This window comes from Chionomys nivalis, chromosome 3 (genome assembly GCF_950005125.1).
Source record: "Chionomys nivalis chromosome 3, mChiNiv1.1, whole genome shotgun sequence".
Lineage (NCBI taxonomy): Eukaryota > Metazoa > Chordata > Mammalia > Rodentia > Cricetidae > Chionomys > Chionomys nivalis.
This window is the reverse complement of record NC_080088.1, coordinates 47,583,845-47,605,415: the sequence shown is the minus strand read 5'-3', so window position 1 is coordinate 47,605,415 and position 21,571 is coordinate 47,583,845.

The window sequence follows — 21,571 nt, the reverse complement described above, 5'->3', positions numbered from 1 at the left end:
CAGTCAGAACTGAGTGTTGGAAGAAACCTTCCACAATCAAGACAAACAGAAACCGGAAAAGACAGTAGGGCCAGGAATATGGGCTTGCTTACAAGATTAAAGAAACAGTCCAAGAAATTTGGCCAAGACAGAAAGGCGGATCCCTTCCTGTTAATTTCCAGGGGTAAGGGTGAGAGAGGGTTGGAAGAAAAATATTTTGTAACTAGGATATGAAGCCAGGTTGATTTGTGAAGCCACGGAATTTTGGTGAGATATTTTCTGTGTTTACAAACTCATTTCTCAGACTGGAATTGACTAAGAGTGTTTTCCATTCCTCTCTGAAACATTCCGGGAAATTCTCTCAGTCGCCAGCCATCCTCAGGTCTTTGGGTTCTAAATGGTGATGGATTCATTTCTCCAGAAATGCTTTGGAAGTGGGATGAAGCAGAGGTAGACTGATTTTTTTTTCAAAGCCAAGAGTAGCCCCCAGACTCAAGATCCAACTTCAAGATTCCGTCTTCATTAGCAGTGTGTGCACCTAGCATCATGACACCGCGTCACACAAACTGATGTCAGCAGAAAGCCGTTGTCTCCTGACTTACTTTACTCAAGAGTCTAAGCCAAGGGTGAGGGAACCTGAATAAGAACACCCTTCCTTGTAACCACATAAACAAGACTTTTCTTGACATGGCTCCTAACCTCTGGCAAACATGCTAGCCATGCTAATCTCTGACCTAATCTCCCATTCACATGCCTCTCTGTTTATTCCTGTCTGTCAGGCAGCATCATAGGGCTGAGTGCATAGAGGGAAAACTAGTTATATAACCTTGTGCCATTTTAGATAGGTCGCTTAAGATCCATCCAGATGGAACCTTCATCTGGCGATCAGTGGAGATAGAGACAGAGACCCACACTGGAGCACTGAACTGAGCTCCCAAGGTCCAGATGAAGAACAGAAGGAGGGAGAACATGAGCAAGGAAGTCAGGACCACAAGGGGTGCGTCCACCCACTAAGATCTAATGGGAGCTCACCAAGGCCAGCTGGACTGGGACTGATGGAGCATGTGATCAGACCAGACTCTCTGAATGTGGCTGACAATGAGGGCTGAGAAGCCAATGATAATGGCACTGGGTATTGATTCTATTACATGTACTGGCTTTTTGGGAGCCTAGTCTGTTTAGATGCTTACCTTCCTAGACCTGAATGGAGTAGGGAGGGCCTTGGACTTCCCACAGGGCAGGGCACTCTGACTTCTCTTAGGACTGGAGAGGGAGAGGGGAGGGGGAGGGAAATGGGAGGAGGTGGAAAATTTTAATAAATAAATTAATTAATTTAAAAAAAATCCAGGGCAAAGTCACTAATAATCTCTCTGGTCAGTTCACATTCTCCTGTCAGGACATCCCTAGCCTAGTCTATTTTAGAAGGAACATTTTTCAGATACAGGGAAGGAACAATATTTTCTAAGCAGAAAGAATCACTGAGGACTAACTTTAGTAAACAAACTTTTTCCTGTCAATGGATAGACCCAAACTTCCCTATAATGTCCAAAAGAGCCACATCTTCATGATATTTTAATTGGAATTTATTAAATACTGAAATTTTTAGGAAAAGTCATGTGGCATCTAAGTCTAAAGAAGTAGTTTGTATTTGCATTTAATTTAGTTTCTAACCTAAGAGAGGACCTCTTTAAAGTTGCAAGTGTAATTGTGTGCCATGGAACATCTAGATCCTAAATATTCTGAGTTTTGCTGAAAGTGTCTACCTCTGTAGCCACATCTCCCAGTCAGGACAGAGTGTTTCCACTTCTCTGAGGAAATCCGCCTGCGAATCTTCCTTCAGAATTACTACATAGATACACTCAGCCAGCATCCTATAGTTGTTTTTCTGACTCAGTTTTTCCTATTCTAGAACTTCATACAAATGAAATTACCAGTTCTATGTTCATGTTCTTCCCCTCAGCAGAATGGTTTAGAATTACATCCATGTAGTCATAGGCAGTAGCACTCTTTTGTATTGCTGAATGGCCACGTGTGACTAAAGCTTGACTTCTAAATTCGTTTTCCTATTGATAGAAATTTGCTGCTGTGCATAAAACTGCAGCTGAAACTGCTGTACACTTTCTTGTAAAATGAAAATTTTATTTTCATTGGTCTTTTGTAAATATCTAGGAAATGATATAGACATGTTTAATTTTATAACGAAATGTGTGAATTGATGTATAGACTCTCTCTTCCACTAATGTGTTGTCTCTACAGAGGTTTCTTGATTGAGGTTTTAGTGATAGATTAATAAATTTTCCCCATATCCTTGATCTTTGTTATATCTATTTTAAGACCTTTCAAATCCATGTACATTTAAAATTGAAATTTTTCTTCCAAAATTAATGCTTGAGTTATAAAATATCCCTCTTCACCTGATAAAATTCCTTCTTTTAAGTTCTAATAATATCAGTATATACTTTCTACTTTTATTATATTGGTATTTGTGTGGGATATCTTTTTCTATCTTGGAGCTGGACTTTAACATTCAAGGCATAGATCTTCTAAACCAAATATATATATAACCATGTTTTTGCTGTTTTCCAGTGCAGTAGTTTCTAATATTAATTGGGAATTAATTGGAGCTTGTATTACTTTTTCCTTTGTGAAATGGGTGATGTGTTTGGTTTATTATCATAATATTTGTTTCTATTTGTCTCATATTTTCTGCCTGTTGCTTCTTTCTTAGATTCTTTTCTCTTTGATAGTTAGCCTTTCACATTTATCCTTTTTTGGCTTTTTAGCTGGAGTTCTTCAAAGCACACAGTGATTGTCCAGGGTGGTTAAAGTTTGTTTAATGCACCACAGTTTGATATGCACATTCTGCTTCTACTTCCCATGTTCATTCTTCAAGCTCCTGTTCTAATATATTCAAAATTTCCATATTACATTGTTACTTTTTTTCTCCCAGTCATTAATCTTTTAAAAAACTTAAAAAATAGAATTTCACCTTTTTAACTAGATAGAAAAATGGAGATGATGTGGGATGTCCTTCTGTATACGTGTTGCTTTCATTGGTTCCTGAATAAAACTGTTTTAGCCAACAAAAAAACAATAGAATTTCAAATGTCATTTATGTTTATCCATATACTTCTATTCCAGACACTCTCCATTCTGGTGCCAGGACCTACTTTCCTCTGGAACTGCTTTCTTCTTCCCAATGAATGCTTTTTAAATACTCAAATATTTTCTTTGAGATTTAAAAAAGATTTTTGCTTTGTATTTGGTTTTTGGTAATTTAATTATGCTCCCTCTAGCCATATATAGTTTTCATTGTGTTTGCCTTCTTTGGGATATTTGAGTTGATATTTTTCACGAAATTTAGAAGTGGCTTTATTGTTGTTTCTCCAAATGTTCTTGTCTGCATGAGGTTGACTGTAGTCTTTCTCCAAGGATATGACCACACACACATTAAAATACTTTACATTCTTACAATGTTTGGTTTAGTCCTGTTATCTTGTTTCATGGATTCCCTGTTGCCTCACATTTGGAAAAATTGAAAGTCGCTTTTCAAAATGATAAGAGAAAAAGCTCATGCCATTTCCTTTAAGTTTCTCTTGATTCACTAGACAGATTTTGGGAAGAGTTTCCAGAGAGGAAAAGTCATGAACTTATGAGCAAACTTTCAATTTAGAATTGAACTTCAGGTTCTTAGTTAACATCCAGTTTATGCTTGTATGATGTGAGATATCATTATGTATATGTGTTGCTTTTATTGGCTAATGAATAGGCTGTTCTGGCCAATGGTTTGGCAGGATATAGCCAGACTGGAAGAGATATATAGAGAGAGTAGGCAGAGTCAGGAAGATGCCATGTAGCTGCCCAAGGAGGTAGATGCCAGAACTTTACCCAGAAAGCCAAAACCTCATGAAGATAATAATAAAAATGGGTTAATTTAAGATTAAATTAAAAGCTAACTAGGAATATGCATAAGCCATTGACCAAGCAGTGTTGTAATTAATATAGTTTCTGTGTGATTATTCAGGTCTAGGCAGCCAGAAAACGAATGAGCAGTCTCTGCCTACAAATGGCATCCATACGTTTGGGGTTAACCTGCATGGCCAGCCACATACTTTAGGTCCAGGTGCTTGTATGTAAGTAGCTGAGAGTATGCCAGTTGTTCAGCACTCCAAATGGTGTGGAGGCCCAGAAATGTGGACCCATTTCCACATTGTCTGATGGTCAGAGAGTTGGAGGTTGCTCAAATGATCAACAGGCATAGTTGCACATCCCAACTCAGGATGTGATTGCTTGATTCTTTTTTTTTTCTTTTTTATTGAAAAAAAAATTCCGCCGCCTCCCAGCCTCCCATTTCCCTCCCCCTCTTCCCCCTTCTCCCCCCCCACTCCTCTCCTCCTCCCTCTCCAGTCCCAAGAGCAGTCAGGGTTCCCTGCCCTGTGGAAAGTCCAAGGTCCTCCCCCTTCCATCCAGGTCTAGGAAGGTGAGCATCCAAACTGGCTAGGCTCCCACAAAGTCAGAACATAAAGTAGGAGCAAAACCCAGTGCCATTGTCCTTGGCTTCTCATCAGCCCTCATTGTCCGCCATGTTCAGAGAATTCGGTTTTATTCCATTCTTTTTCAGTCACAATCCAGCTGGTCTTGATGAGCTCCCAATAGATCAGCTCCACTGTCTTAGTGGGTGGGTACGGCCCACATGGTCCTGACTTCCTTGCTCATGTTCTCCCTCCTTCTGCTCCTCATTGGGACCTTGGGAGCTTGTTCCTGTGCTCCAATGTGGGACTCTGTCTCTATCTCCATCCATCGCCAGATGAAGGTTCTATGGTGATATGCAAGATATTCATCAGTATGGATATAAGATAGGGCCATTTCAGGTTCCCTATCCTCAGCTGCCCAAGGAACTAACTGGGGACATCGCCCTGGGCACCTGAGAGCCCCTGTAGGTTCAAGTCTCTTGCCAACCTTAAGATGGTTCCCTTAATTAAGATATATGCTTCCCTGCTCCCCTATCTGCCCTTCCTTTATCCCAATCATCCTGTTTCCCCAAGATCCCCCCATCCTCCCTTTCTCACTGTTCTCTCCCCATCTCCCCCTACCCCCATGCTGCCCCACCCCCAAGATCCCAATTTTTTGCTGGCAATCTTGTCTACTTCTCATATCCAGGAGGATGACTATATGTTTTTCTTTGGATTCACCTTCTCATTTAGCTTCTTTAAGATCACAAATTATAGACTCAAAGACCTTTATTTATGGCTAGAAACAAATTATGAGTGAATACATCCCATGTTCATCTTTTTGGGTCTGGGTTACCTCACTCAGGATAGTGTTTTCTATTTCCATCCATTTGCATGCAAAATTCGAGAAGTCATTGTTTTTTACCGCTGAGTAGTATTCTAATGTGTATATATTCCACACTTTCTTCATCCATTCTTCCATTGAAGGACATCTAGGTTGTTTCCAGGTTCTGGCTATTACAAATAATGCTGCTATGAACATAGTTGAACAAATGGTTCTGTAATATGATAGGGCATCTCTTGGGTATATTCCCGAGTGGTATTGCTGGGTCCTGGGGTAGGTTGATCCCAACTTTCCTGAGAAATCGCCACACTGATTTCCAAAGTGGTTGCACAAGTTTGCATTCCCACCAGCAATGGATGAGGGTACCCCTTCCTCCACAACCTCTCCAGCAAAGACTATCATTGGTGTTTTTGATTTTAGTCATTCTGACAGGTGTAAGGTGATATCTCAAAGTTGTTTTGATTTGCATTTCCCTGATTGCTAAGGAGGTTGAGCATGACCTTAAGTGTCTTTTGGCCATTCGAACTTCTTCTGTTGAGAATTCTCTGTTCAGCTCAGTACCCCATTTTATAATTGGGTTGATTAGCCTTTTATGGTCTAGTTTCTTGAGTTCTTTATATATTTTGAAGGGCAGCCAGTATTCTTAACCACTGAGCTATCTCTCGAGCGCTAGTTCTTTATATATTTTGGAGATCAGACCTTTGTCTGTTGTGGGGTTGGTGAAGATCTTCTCCCAGTCAGTAGGTTGCCTTTTTGTCTTGGTGACAGTGTCCTTTGCTTTACAGAAGCTTCTCAGTTTCAGGAGGTCCCATTTATTCAATGTTGCCCTTAATGTCTGTGCTGCTGGGGTTATACATAGGAAGTGATCTCCTGTGCCCATATGTTGTAGGGTACTTCCCACTTTCTCTTCTATCAGGTTCAGTGTGTTCAGGTTGATATTGAGGTCTTTGATCCATTTGGACTTGAGTTTTGTGCATGGTGATAGATATGGGTCTATTTTCATTCTTCTATAGGTTGACATCCAGTTGTGCCAGCACCATTTGTTGAAGATGCTTTCTTTCTTCCATTGTATATTTTTAGCTCCTTTATCAAAAATGAGGTGTTCATAGGTTTGTGGGTTAAAATCTGGGTCTTCTATACAATTCCATTGGTGGACTTCTCTGTTTTTATGCCAACACCATGCTGTTTTCATTACTGTAACTCTGTAATAAAGCTTGAAGTCAGGGATGGTAATGCCTCCAGAAGTTCCTTTATTATATAAGATTGTTTTGGCTATCCTGGGGTTTTTGTTTTTCCATATAAAGTTGATTATTGTCCTCTCAAGATCTGTGAAGAATTTTGATGGGACCTTGATGGGGATTGCATTGAATCTATAAATTGCCTTTGGTAGAATTGCCATTTTTACTATGTTGATCTTCCCAATCCAGGAGCAAGGAAGATCCTTCCATTTTCTGGTATCCTCTTCAATTTCTTTCTTCAATGCCTTAAAGTTCTTGTCAAATAGATCTTTCACTTCCTTGGTTAGAGTTACCCCAAGATATTTTATGCTGTTTGTGGCTATCATGAAAGGTGATGCTTCTCTGATTTCCCTCTCTGCTTCCATATCCTTTGTATATAGGAGGGCGACTGATTTTTTGGAGTTGATCTTGTATCCTGCCACATTACTAAAGGTGTTTATCAATTGCAGGAGTTCTTTGGTGGAGTTTTTGGGGTCGTTTATGTATACTATCATATCATCTGCAAATAACGAAAGTTTAACTTCTTCCTTTCCAATTCGAATCCCCTTGATCCCCTTATGTTGTCTTATTGCTATTGCTAGAACTTCAAGCACTATATTGAAGAGGTATGGAGAGAGTGGACATCCCTGTCGTGTTCCTGATTTTAGTGGGATGGCTTTGAGTTTCTCTCTGTTTAATTTGATGTTAGCTGTTGGCTTGCTGTAAATAGCTTTTATTATATTTAGGTATGACCCTTGTATCCCTAATCTCTCCAAGACTTTTATCATAAAGGGATGTTGAATTTTGTTGAATGCTTTTTCAGCATCTAATGAAATGATCATATGTTTTTTTTTCTTTCAGTTTATTTATATGATGGATTACATTGATAGATTTGCGTATGTAGAACCAGCCCTGCATCTCTGGGATGAAGCCTACTTGATCATAATGGATAATTTTTCTAATGTGTTCTTGGATTCAGTTTGCCAGTATTTTATTGAGCATTTTTGCGTCAATGTTCATGAGTGAGATTGGCCTGTAATTCTCTTTCTTTGTTGAGTCTCTGTGTGGTTTTGGTATCAGAATAACTGTAGCTTCATAGATGGAATTTGGCAATGACTCTTCTGATTCTATATTGTGAAATACATTAAGGAGTATAGGTATTAGGCTTCTTAGAATTTCTGGTAGAATTCCGCAGTGAAACCATCTGGTCCTGGGCTTTTTTTGGTAGGGAGGTTTTTGATAACAGCTTCTAATTCTTTGTGACTAACAGGTCTATTTAGATCGTTCACCTGGTCCTGGTTTAACTTTGGTATATGGTATTTATCTAAAAAAGTGTCCATTTCTTTTACATTTTCCAGTTTTGTGGCATATAGGTCTTTGTAGTAAGATCTTATGATTCTCTGAATTTCCTCTGTGTCTGTGGTTATGTCCCCCTTTTCATTTCTGATCTTATTAATTTGCATATTCTCTCTCTGCCATTTTATTAGTTTGGCTAGGGGTTTATCAATCTTGTTGATTTTCTCCAGGAACCAGCTTTTTGTTTCATTAATTCTTTGGATTGTTTTCTGTGTTTCTATTTTGTTAATTTCAGCCCTCAGTTTGATTATTTCCAGCCTTCTAATCCTCCTAGGTGTGTCTGCTTCTTTTTTTTTTCTAGAGTTTTCAGGTGAGCTGTTAAGTCTCCAACGTGCGCTTTCTCTGTTTTCTTTAAGTAGGTACTTAATGCTATAAACTTTCCTCTTAGGACTGCTTTCATCGTGTCCCATAAGTTTGAATATGTTGTTTCTTTATTTTCATTGAATTCAAGGAAGACTTTAATTTCTTTCTTAATTTCTTCCTTGACCCAGGTGTGGTTCAGTAGTTGACTGTTCAGTTTCCATGAGATTGTAGGCTTTCTGGGGGTAGTATTGTTGTTGAATTCTAACTTTAATCCATGGTGATCTGATAAGACACAGGTGGTTACTAATAATTTTTTGTAACTGTGGAGGTTTTCTTTGTTACCGAGTATGTGGTCAATTTTTGAGAAGGTTCCATGAGCTGCAGAGAAGAAGGTATATTCTTTCCTATTTGGGTGGAATATTCTATAGATGTCTGTTAAGTCCATTTGATCCATTACCTCCATTAATTCTCTGTTAGGTTTCTGTCTTATTGTCCTGTCCATTGGTGAGAGAGGGATGTTGAAGTCTCCTACTATTAGTGTGTGCGGTTTGATGGCTGCCTTGAGTTTTAGTAATGTTTCTTTTACGTATGTGGGTGGTTTTATATTAGGGGCATAGATATTCAGGATTGAGACTTCATCCTAATGAATTGTTCCCGTTATGAGTATAAAATGTCCCTCTCCATCTCTTCTGATTGATTTAAGTTTGAAGCCAATTTTGTTAGAAATTAGTATGGCCACTCCTGCTTGTTTCTTAGGTCCATTTGCTTGATAAGCCTTTTCCCAGCCCTTTACTCTGAGTAGGTGCCTGTCTTTGTGGTTGAGGTGTGTTTCTTGTAAACAGCAGAATGTTGGATCCTGTTTTCGTATCCAATCTCTTAGCCTGTGCCTTTTTATAGGTGAGTTGAGTCTATTGACATTAAGTGATATTAATGACCAGTGTTTGTTAACTCCGGTCACTTTTTTAGTAGTAGAGTTTGTGTGTTTTCCTTCTTTGAGTTGTGCTGGTGAAGGTTATTGTGGTCGTTGTTGGATTCCTTGGTTTGTGATTTTCCTTCTATTACTTTCTGTAAGGCTGAATTTGTGGTTACGTATTGTTTAAATTTTTTTTATCCTGGAAAATTTTGTTTTCTCCATTTATAGTGAACGAAAGCTTGGCTGGGTAAAGTAGTCTGGGCTTGCATTCATGGTCTCTTAGTTTCTGCAGTACATCTATCCAGGACCTTCTGGCTTTCATGGTTTCCATAGAGAAGTCAGGTGTAAGTCTGATAGGTTTACCTTTATAAGTAACTTGGCCTTTTTCTTTTGCAGCTCTTAATATTCTTTCTTTATTCTGTATGCTTTGTGTTTTGATTAATATATGGCAAGGGGATTTTTTTTTGATCTAGCCTATTCGGTGTTCTATATGCTTCTTGAACCTTCGTAGGTATATCTTTCTTTAGGTTGGGAAAGTTTTCTTCTACAATTTTATTAAATATATTTTCTGGACCTTTGAGCTGTACTTCTTCTCCTTCTTCTACTCCTATTATTCTTAGGTTTGGTCTTTTTATTGTGTCCCAGATTTCCTGAATGTTTTGTGATGAGAGTTTGTTGGACTTGCTGTTTTCTTTGATCAGTGCATTTATTTTCTCTATGGTATCTTCAGAATCTGAGGTTCTTTCTTCTATCTCTTGTATTCTGTTGGTTATGTTTGTTTCTGTAGTCTCTATTCGTTTACCTAGATTTTCCATGTCCAGCCGACCCTCTGTTTGTGTTTTCTTCCTTGCCTCCATTTCAGTTTTCAAGTCTTGAACTGTTTCCATTATCTGTTTGATTGTTTTTCCTTGGTTTCCTTGGGTGTCATTCACTGATTTATTCAATTCTTTAAACTTTCTGTTATACATCTCATCCATTTCTATAAGGGCATTTTTTACATGCTGTTTGAGGGCGTCTATCACTTTCATAAAGTCAATTTTTTCTAGTTCTTCTTGATTATGGTATTCATGTCCTCCTGTTGTGAGGTCGCTGGGTTCTGGTGGTTTCATGTTGTTTTTCAGATTGTTGGGTGAATTCTTGCATTGACGCCTGCCCATCTCTTCTTCCAAATGCTCCCCTATGGATCTTCTTTTACAGGATCAGGCTCCTTGCCCACTGATGTACCTTCCCAGTGATGGCACTCCCCAGTGATGACTCTCCTGATGCCGAGATCAGATCTCCGTGCTGGTTGGGTAGCTCGTAAACAAAGCACCTATCTTGCTTGGCGCAGGCAGGCTATTGAGACAAAGGAACTCCCGCACAATTCGGCCCAAGCAGGCTGAGCTGGGTGATGTTATGTGCCCGAAGAGAGGAGGGAGGCAGAAGGGAGAGGGTGTTCTGGATGCAAGCTGGGTGGGATAGGAAGAGAGAGGGAGTATCCGGGGAGTCTAGCCCCCGCAGGAAGATCAGGAAGTATAGGGGGGGATGGGGAATGTCTGAGTTCCTTGTCCCTGGCTGCTGCTGCGGGTCCGAAACTGACTCACCCTGGTGCTGGCTCACCTGGTGCCAAGATCAGATCTCCGTGCTGGTTGGGTGGCTCGTAAACAAAGTGCCTACCTTGCTTGGTGCAGGCAGGCTATTGACTGCTTGATTCTTTTAACATAAAAATAGCTCATTCAAGTAGGTCCATGCCATCCTGACTTGTCAATGTCTAGTGCATTGGGGTCCCTGGGTAAGGGTCTCATGCAAATCAGGACACAGGGGATGCAGAGTGTGAACAACTGCATAACAAGCTTTATTTTGTATGGCCTTTTATACAGACTAAAAAGCATTACCTCAACTCTGAAACCTCCATTTACTCACATACATGATCATAAGAAACTCTTGCCTCTCCTTGCAAGAAACAATACCTCAATTAATAACAATAATAAAAATGAAAAGAAGTACATAGAAACAAGGCAATATGTATACAGAAGCAAAGCACTCCTTTGTAACTGGTAGAGCATGAAGAACAGAGCTCAAAGGCCACTTCCTTATCCAGGGTACAGATTCAGACAGAATGTTTGAGAAATGGGCAAATAAAGTTTGCTTTCCTCTATGTTTGGTTTGCCAAGCAACCGTTTCCCAGGTTCATCTCATCTGTCCCAGGAGGAGCCTACACTCTAAGCCAGTTCTGTGTCTCCACACTGACTGGTGGTCAAGATATGCAGATATACTTCTGCTCCTTCTTTCATAACTATGTGGTCACCTGAGAAGGGGCTACCTTCAGGATATGTGAGCTAGAGCAGCTTTGCTAACCTAGACAACAGATTGCTAATGATTTGACATGTCAGAGTGATAAAGGAATTGACTAGTTGAGTTGTCCTACTTATCTGTTAATAAAGTCCTTTGTTACCTTCTCCCTGTGTTTGCATTAGGTATAAAAACTATGGAAAAATAAACACAGGTGATTCAGTAATCACTGGAATGACCTCCTGGTATTATTCTATGGTTTCTATATTATTTTTTTTAATGTGTCTTATATTCTTTACTGATATTTCTAAATTCCCATACCCCCTATTATAGCAAGAAATGCTTTTGTCAAGGCTGGTCCTCACCATGCCTGGGAAAGCAGCTAGATTTGGTCTGCTAGGAATGCACAAGCAGGAAAGCATGGGAGATTCTTGCTATACACAGAGACATTTCTATGCTGCATGGCAGATTTAGCTTTTACTCAGACAAAAGGGTTTATGTGCTACACTGTGCTTCCCAGAGTTGTGGTGGTGAGCATGACTTCAAACCAGCATTCTCAGAGCTGGTGGTAAACATACCTCTGCTGTATTAAAAGTCCAAGAGAGGTGAAGCCAGCATCCAGGGCTGCTGCAACCACACCATTTACCATTTTTAAATGCTCCTTGTCAGGGGCTGGAGAGATGGCTCAGCAGTTAAGAGCATTGCCTGTTCTTCCAAAGGTCCTGAGTTCAATTCCCAGCAACCACATGGTGGCTCACAACCATCTGTAATGAGATCTGGTGCCCTCTTCTGGCCTGCAGGCATATACACAGACAGAACATTGTATACATAATAAATAAAAAAAATATTTAAAAAAATAAATAAAATGCTCCTTGTCAGAAAAGGATTTCAGATACTGAATAGGACACATTCAGACATAAAAGACCTCTAAACAAAACACAGTGTGCTTAAAAATGTATGTAGGCTTGGAAGAGAGAGAAAAAAGAGTATGGACAGTTATAAAAAGAAGTAAAATCTTTAAAGAAATATAAAAGAATACAGATAGTCATATTAAAGGATTAAAGAAAAGTAAGCCAAATAAAGATGGAAAATAAACAGAGAATTTGAATTATGCATATTATTTTGTTTTCTTTGAATTTTTTGACTGCAGAGAGACATTTGATTCTGGAGTCTGAAAGTTAAGCCAACATTAAGGTATCTTGACTTTGAAATTTGATTAAACGTATGTTGCTTTGTAAAAGAGGTTCTGCTTTTGTCTCCACAGAGGATGAGAACCTGTGGATTCCTCCCAGGCTAATGTGGTTTGATGGAAGAAGACCCATCCACGAAAGTTCTCCAGGAACCCTAAAAATACTTTGCCTAACAAAAAGCAGGAAGCAGTTTGGAGAAAACAATGCACAAATTCCCAAAATGATTGTTCATAAATGATTGTTTTCACTTAAAGGGGGTATAATGTAGAGAAAAATACTTTTCATTGCCTCAGATCTTGGTCTATTGATACAAATTTAAAGTCTAATTCATTTCACTGTGTATATGCCTTTTTGCTCTTATTTAAGGGATTGTGTTTATGCAGCTCATTTAAAGATGTATTGTAGAGTTAAAATTGCACATTAATAGTATTCATTTATAATAATCAAACTTGCAGTCATGTTAGTTAGGTTTATAGAGAGATAAATTTCAGTTAGATAGATAATCTTCAACACTTCAAAGACCTATGAAATATGGCATTTAAAATGTTTAAAGAACTTAGACCTTTGTCAACAGTGAGACATGTCTGCTTCTGGCAGCACCAATTACTTCAAAGAGGTTAATAGGCATTGAAAAAACTCATTATGGAATTTGCCTTTAATGTGACAAGGCTAGCCATTTGGACAAGAAACTGTTCTTGCCCGGATTGCTTGGTGGTATGCTGTATGAACTGGGCATGCAAGACCCACAAAAAAAGTAACTGCTAAATATTCCAAAAGATGGGATGGTCCTTCAGGGTTCCTGCTTCATAGACGAAATTGCCAGACATTCTACAGGATGTAGAAAAAAGTGACTGACAAGCTGATAATATAGGCATAACAGATCTTCAAATTTCCTGCTTCATGGAAAAGTCTTCTGGATACTATAGGCCTGTAGGCTGAAGATGAATGCCCCAACATTACAGAAGAATTTTGGGTGACTGTCCAGGCAGCAAGATGTCTCTGCCAATTCTAGAGTTTTAGAAGTTGCTTGTAATACACTTCCTATTTATTAGATAATATTATATTCTTCTGGAGTCTTTGATGGGGTTAAAGACTAGGTAGTTATAGTTTTCCTTAGTTATGATAAAAGATAAATTAGATATAAAATTGTAGACTCACAAAAAAGTATTATAACTGTAATGCTTGCTTGATAACAAGTCTTTATTTAGACAGAAAAGGGGAGATGATGTGTGATATCTTTCTATATGTGTTGCTTTTATTGACTAATGAATAAAGCTGTTTCAGCCAATGGCTTAGCAGAATATTGCCAGACTGGAAGAGATATATAAAGAGAGTAGGCTGAGTCTACAGGGAGATGCCATGTAGCTGCTGAAGGAGGCAGATGCCAGAACTTTACCTGGTAAGCCACAGCCTTATGGCAATACACAATTGAAATTGCTTAATTCAAGATGCAAGACCTAGCTAGAATTAAGCATAATCCATTGGCCAAACAGTTCTGTAATTACTAGAGTTTCTGTGTGATTCTTTGGGTCTCGGTGACTGGGAAATGAACAAGCTATCTCTGCCTACACTTGTGTTCTTTTCTGTCACACAGGAAAGTTTTGTGCCCAATCAACCACATATATACAGGCTTATAACACCCTATATTCTTTATATGTTATCGATTTTTATTTTGGGAGTAAAACATGGAGTTGTATGCCTTCATATATGTTCATGTTTGTGTATGCATGTGTTTACGTGGAGGTCAGAGGTACATATATGCCCCTGTGTATGTTTGCACATTTGTATACAATGTGTTTGCATGGAGGCCAGGGGTTGGTGTTGTATCTTCCTCACTTGCACTCCATCTTAGTCTTTTGAGACCAAATTTCTTATTGAACTAGCAGTCTACAGATTTGGCCAGACAGATAGGTCAGCAAGTCCCAGGATCTTCCTGTCTCTGCCTCCCCAGTGCTGGGATTATAGGTTGGCTTCATTGCACTAGGCTTTTAATGTAGATTCTAGGCTACTGAAGTCAGGTCTTTATATTTGTGCAGCAAACACAATACTGACAGAATCCTCTCCTTATTCCTCTATGTATAATTTCTAAAATAAAGTATTAGTTTTACTATGAAAAATATGGATTAAAATGCCTTTCCATCTCATTTTTTCTTATAACGTATCAAGATGATTAAAATCATTAGACACATTTATTTTATCTATCTGGCCATGGTATCACCCCAACATGAATTTGAGGTTATTTCAGGGAGTTTTTTTAAGGTTATTTATGAAGTATTGTTATTACCTAACTTTACAAAGAATTCCCATAATTCCAAAGTCAAACTAGAAAATATGAGGTTTTGTTTTTGTTGTTTTGTTGTTTCGGGTTTTTTTTTTGTTTTGTTTTTTGTTTTTTGTTTTTTTTGAGATAAGGTTTCTCTGTGTAGTCCTGTCTCTTCTGGAATTCACTCTATAGATCAGGCTGACCTTGAATTCACAGAGAGCTACTTACCTCTGCCTCTGCTGGAATTAAAGGCATGCACCACCACTGCCCTGCCAAAATACAGTTTTTAAAGACTCATTTTCTTTTTATATCAATTTTTTGACACAGAGTATCTCTATGTAGCCCCAACTATCCTGAAACTCACTATATAGAGCAAGCTAGTTTTGCGTTAGCAGAAATATGCCTGCCTGTGCCTCTGCCTTCTCTTCTTCCTCCTTTGCCCTTGCCTCACAAGTGCTTGAATTTCAAGCATCTACCACCATGCCTAGCAAGACTCAGTGTTTTTCTTTGCTTATTCTACACTATTTCTTCCCACCAAGAGGTAGCCATTTTAAAATTTTTAGTTTTCATTTTTTTAACTAAATATACAAATGTATCCATGAAAATGTCTATGTCTGTGTATCTATGTGTGAATGTGTATAGATATGTTATATTTTTTGATAATACTGTTAGTTGGGCTTTCTGAAATGCTCAAAAAAATCTTACAATACAGAATAGGAATTTTACAAAACAAAACCAGCTTGATTGTGGGGTTGTGTCTGTTTGAAAGTTGTTTTGGTTTTCATAGAACCGTATACCACAAGACCAGCATATTTTAGAGTCGTCAGCTAAAAGGAGTAAAACTGGGTGTTCACAAGACATGTGGTGTTTAGTAAATGGAAACTGTTGATTTTCCCAACACCACTAGAGTTCATTTTTAGCTTATGGGTGATGGGGCTGGCCCTTAACCATAAATTTGGTTCAGCAGTTTGCCCCTTCCTCGGGTTCTCCTTTCATCTTTGGCATTGCTGCCAATCCTATTTTATTTGTTTTTCCAACTTATCTGTGCTTCAGGAAGGGGAAGTGCGGTAAGAGCTGTCAGTTCTGCCTACAAACTGTGCTTTCCCCAGGACTGTTACTGGAAGCATCCACCTTCTCTCATTCCACGTTACACTTCTCCAGAAAAGCCTGAAGCATCTTCATCTTCAGATTTTAGTGCACTCCAGTCTGGAACCAGACCTAGGTAGGGAGTATGTTACAGCCCCCACACTCACATGTAATTGATCTGAGCTCAACGTAAACATTACTTTTCTGTACCATTTGCTTGGTCTCTCACCACTCTTGCTTGGATCACTGATCTCTCATTTACAGTCTGCCCATTTTTCTCCTCCTCAGCATACGTGCCCTGAAGGCCATCTTACCCTTTGCCCTTTCCTTCCACTAGCTGCCCACTCCACCACAGTGTTCTACACTTCCCTTGGCAATCATTCTTTTCTTCCACTTCTCAACTCCCTCTGATAGCCAGACAATCACAAACACTACTGATCTCACAGGACTCAGCAAACACTGCGTCCAAGTCAGCTTCAACAGATAGCTCTACGGCATCACATGGCTCTCAGCTCTTGTGAGTACTATAGAGCCCAACACAACCCCAACTTCTTTGTTGCTTCTTGAGTGGGAGAAACACAGGGTCTGCAACAAGTCTGCTAGCTTGTAACTCACTCCTTACACTTATAAATGATAGGAATATGGGCAAGTTATTTGATCTATGTGTGCCTTGGTTTTCTGATCAGGAACATGAGCACAATGGCCACCTTTGTCATGGTGGTTGAGAGTGTTAAACAAGCTGTGTATGTAAAATTCTTAGAACAGTGTTTGGTGTACTGGGGAATGTTATTTTAAAGTGTGTGGCTTTGTTTATGCTACATTTGCTTAACTCTGTGAAGCTGTGATTCTTTGCCTATCTAAAACACCTGATGTTCTTAATAAAGAGCTGAATGGCCAATAGTGAGGCAGGACCAAGGCTGATAGGAAGGACCAGCAGGCAAGAATATAAATTGGAGGAGAAACAAGGAGGAGTAAGAGCTACAAGGAGAAGAGCATGTCAGGTGTCAGCCACAGAGTAAGAGTGAAATCAATATATACAGAACTAAGAAAAGGCAAAAGCCCAGAGGCAAAAGGTAGTCAGGATAATTTAAGAAACAAGCCAAGCAAAGGCTGGGCATTCATAACTAAGAATAAGCTTCTTTGTGGTGGTCTCCCCTAAATTCAAGAGAGTAAAACAAACAACATCAGTGTATAGAAAAGCAATAGCCAAATAGAGTTGATCTGAGCAGGGTTTAGAAAGGAAATTGCAGGAAACTGGTTTTGTCTTTGGGCTCAAGCCATGCTTGTCAATTCATTTTTACTTCTGATATTGATAATTCTCCTGGTCTGACTCCCATTTAGTATTTGGTTAAACATTGGTGCAGAGAGGGAATGTGGTGGATTGGGGTTTCTTCATAGCCCTGCAGGCTGTTCCTAGGGAATTAGGAGTCTAGGAAAGTAAGAAGCAAGCTTTACCTTCAAGGGACTGAGAGCTGTGTCAGGTTTGTACATGTTCTGCATCTACCTATACAACACCATTTAGCGGCTGCGTTACACGTTTTCTTCAGTTCCTGCTGATCCATCTGCACACACTGTCATGCAGAGAGAGGATCTTGTCCATCATGTAGTCTCAAGCCAGCAAACCAGGAGGTGCAAGTATGTGCTCATAAACACAGGCGAAGCAATGCACACAGAATATTTCCTCATTCTGACTTCTGAACAGAGCCTCTTTTGAAAAACAACCTATATAATTTGCTTTTCAGGCTATAAGTTGATTTCTAGCACAGAACTTGCAGTTCTCATATTCTCAAGTTCTATGGCACATGCTTCTTTAAAAAAAAACAGTTGTATTTTCGTTCTTAGTTGCCATTTTTACTTTCTGAGTGGGGTGGTAAGGGCCTTCCTGTGCCTGCTTAAAGTAGAACTTTCCAGATTCATTTCTCCTATAAACGAACCTTTGCTTCCTACCGCACTTGACTGAGGGTGGGGACAGAGGCTCACAAAGGCTCAGTGAACTGTGAGGTCCACAGAGTGGATGCAACATGCCTGAGATGTTGTTCAAATGGGGCCTCCTGTTTAGGCTGTGAAGAGCTCACACTACTAATGAGCTCCCAAAAGATCCTATGCATCTGACAATAATATCCTTCCTTTGCAGATGAAGGAAGTGGATGGGGTATCACCATAAACATTCAACACTAATTATAATGTACGCCAAGCACTGGGTTGTGAAACTCAATGGGACTGTGACAATTTTACCCCTAAGAAGTCCACAGATAGGTACGGAGAGATGGCTCATCCAACATGAGAAATTCCTCGTACTGGTTCTCCTTGTATACTGACTGCAAGGGGAAGGTTAGTCTTACTGCAACCTAATAGGCCATGCTTTGTTGATAACCATGGGAGGCCTGCCCTCTTCTGAAAAGAAATGGAGGATGGGATGTGGGCAGGACAAAGGGGAGGTGGGAGGAGGGACTGGGAAGAGAGAAAGGAGGAGTGTAAATTTAATAAATATTTTTTTAAGTAATTTCAAAAAAGAAACCCACAGATAGAGATGGAGAGATGGCTCAGATGTTAAGAGCACTGACTCTTCTTCCAGAGGACGCGGGTTCAATTTCTAGCACCCAAAAGGCTGCTTAAAGCCATTTGTATTTCCAGTTCCAGAAGATCTGATGTCCTTTTCTGGATTTTGAGAGCACAAGACAGCTTGTGTGCATATACATATATGCACGCAATACACCCATACATATAAAATAACTTTTAAGTCTGCAGTCTAATATGGCAGTCATCATAACAAATAAGTTCGACGATTAGCATGAACTTAAGAAGATGAACTGTACATTGGGATGAGACATTTGAACACATACTTCACCAAAGTAGATCCAGAGACGAAAAATAAGCCTATAAAGATAATAAGGAACACATGCCACTATGGAATTTAAAATTTAAACAACCATGAGATACTATAGCCAAACGTTAGAATGATGAAATTCCAAAACAGGACATCAAATGTTGGCTAGAAAATTGGTGGAAGCATAAAATGGTACAGCCATTGTAGTAGCTATTACGAAAATTAACACAACCTCGGGCCTACGATCATCCTCTTTGGCTTTTATCCAAATAAAATAAAAATTCATTCCTACACAAAGACTTCTGTATGGATGTTTATAACATGTCGAAATTACCAAAACTTGGAAGCAACCAAGATTCTCAGCCCTGGGCAGGGGAGCTTCTTAAGGTGGTGGGTGTGGTCAACGCGGAGACTGACAGCTGGTCAAAGGGTTAAAAATAAGCGACTGTTGAGCGACCTATAAATGTGACCTCTGTTGTACCCTTCCAATGCTCAAGAAAGGTAAAGGAAGAAAGAGGGGAAGAAACGTTCAAGCTGGAACCCAGGAAGGAGTGTTGTAAAATGCTGGCCTCAGCACATGCCGAGAGTGTGTACCTGTGAATTCACAACAGCTGTTGGGATTACTTGTGCAAACCCTGCACAAGACTGGTGTCATCGATGTCCCTCACAGATAGGAAAAGGGCTAACACTCACCGCTCCAGCCAACTGAGCTATTGGAAGTTGATTGCTGGGCGAGAGAGGGGAGAGGGGTCTTCTGCTTCGAGGTTTTAGCAGCTTGTAAGTTTGCCATTTATTCAATTTCAGGTAAATTTTAACAATTTTACTTTCTCTCTGTGAACAATCAACAATCTTAAAGTTCGTGGAAATTGTTAAATTATCTACCATCTGTGACTTAAATAAACATGGAAATAATCCTAGAGCAGATTTATTTGAGGAAATATATGAATTTACTAAGTAGGAATAAGAGCATAAGTGATATGTGATATTTGACAAGCATAGTACAAGCATAAACATAATCAACCATTTATAGAGGTGAAGTCTCTAGCAGTGTCTTTCATCTTTCATTGTAAAATACAATAAGAACTTTAATTTTTTTTAGTTTTTTGAGACAGGGTTTCTCTGTGTAACAGCTTGAGCTGTCCTGGAACTTGCTTTGTAAAGGAGGCTGACCTCAAAATCACTGAAATCTGCCTAACTCTGCCTCCCAAGTGCTGGGATTAAAAGCATGCACCACCATTGCCTGGCTAAGAGAATTTTAAATAGGGGGAGTAGGAGAGGGCTCAGCAAGTAAGAGTGCTTGCTCTGCAGGCATGAGGGCTTGAGTGTGGAATCCCCACACCCATGTAAAAACCCGGCATAAGCAATTATAACCCTAGCAATCTGGGGGACGGAGACACAGGATCCTTCACAGTGCTTACTGTCTGCTAGCTTAGCTCCACGTCCAGTGTGAGACCTTTCCCTAACAGTAGAATGGAGAACTATAGAAAAGTGCACCTGATGTCCTCTTCTGGCTCCCACACACCTGTGTGCATACAACACAACACACATATGCCACACACACACACACATGCATGCACAGATTACAGACACACACAACATTTTTGAAGGATTGTTTTAAACAAAATAGATTTTTGCTTTTAAAGTTGGAGACAATTCTGATAGACTTGCTCAACTCCCATGTTGATCTGATAAGAGGGACAGGGTGCTGTGCTCATCCCCCATGCTTCCTGTTTCTATTTTGAAGATGAGTAGCTAAAGCAGCTATTCTAAGGCATTTTTTGCATAAATGCCCACAAAAGCACCCAACTGAAAGAGCTTATCTACGGTTGGTTGCAACATTATCTGAAAACAGTGTCTGCTGTTCCGGATCCAGGGAACCGAAACCCGATGTGAGCACTCGGTGAGGAGGGTTTTGCAGTGGAGGCCTCTTTGTTGTGTTTATGAATACATTCTCTAATCACATTCCTATTGTCACTGCTTTACACCTTATTTTCTTTAAAGACCAATTTGTTCTAGTGCTTTGTACCTCCTAAGCAAACTAAAAATAGGATGGCAATCTGACTGGTTTCTCTTGTCTTGTTTCTGTAAGTCACATCTTGCATTTGCACGTTAGCAAGTATGGACACAGGGACACAGACACATGCACAATTACATAGACCACATTCACTCTTTCAGCAGCTCACGTGTTTGTTCCAGTGGCTTCTAGCTCTTACCATCCACTGTATACTAAAATGGTGACGCTATTCAGTTTCAGAGTCTGAGAACTCAAGCCTCAAGCTGGTGAGTAAAATTATGATCTGTGTTTTAAACAAGTAGACTCAAGAAATCTGGATATTCAGAAAGCTTGACAAAATACCCTCTCAAGCAGCTACAAAGTCAGAATTTAAACCTGGGTGATCTCTATATGACATACTTCATTACATATGATTCGTCCTGATTCACTGTATAAGAAGCAAGAAACAGACATTAATGAAAGTACGTCAGTCCCTACTGGCCAACTAACTATTCCAGACTCTTTCCTTTCATGAACCATCCTTCGAGTTTGCTCTCAGTTAAAGCACAAGGTGGTTTAAACGTTCAGTGTTGATTTGCTTTATAATACCTGATCTCACTGACTCTTGTTCATGTGTTCATATGTGCCTTAGTTCGGCAGCTTAGCATCACATTTGCATACATTACTTGATCCAAACACTTCTGCATTGGTTACAAATGCACTTACTTTTCAATGACAAATCTTTTACTCCCTGAGTTTCTCAATCTAACAGGGTAGAGATAAACATCTCATTACCTTAGTGGTGAAAATATACATCCCGCCTCCACATCTATCTGGCATATTCTGTGTCTGTATTGCACCAATTATCCTTTCTAATC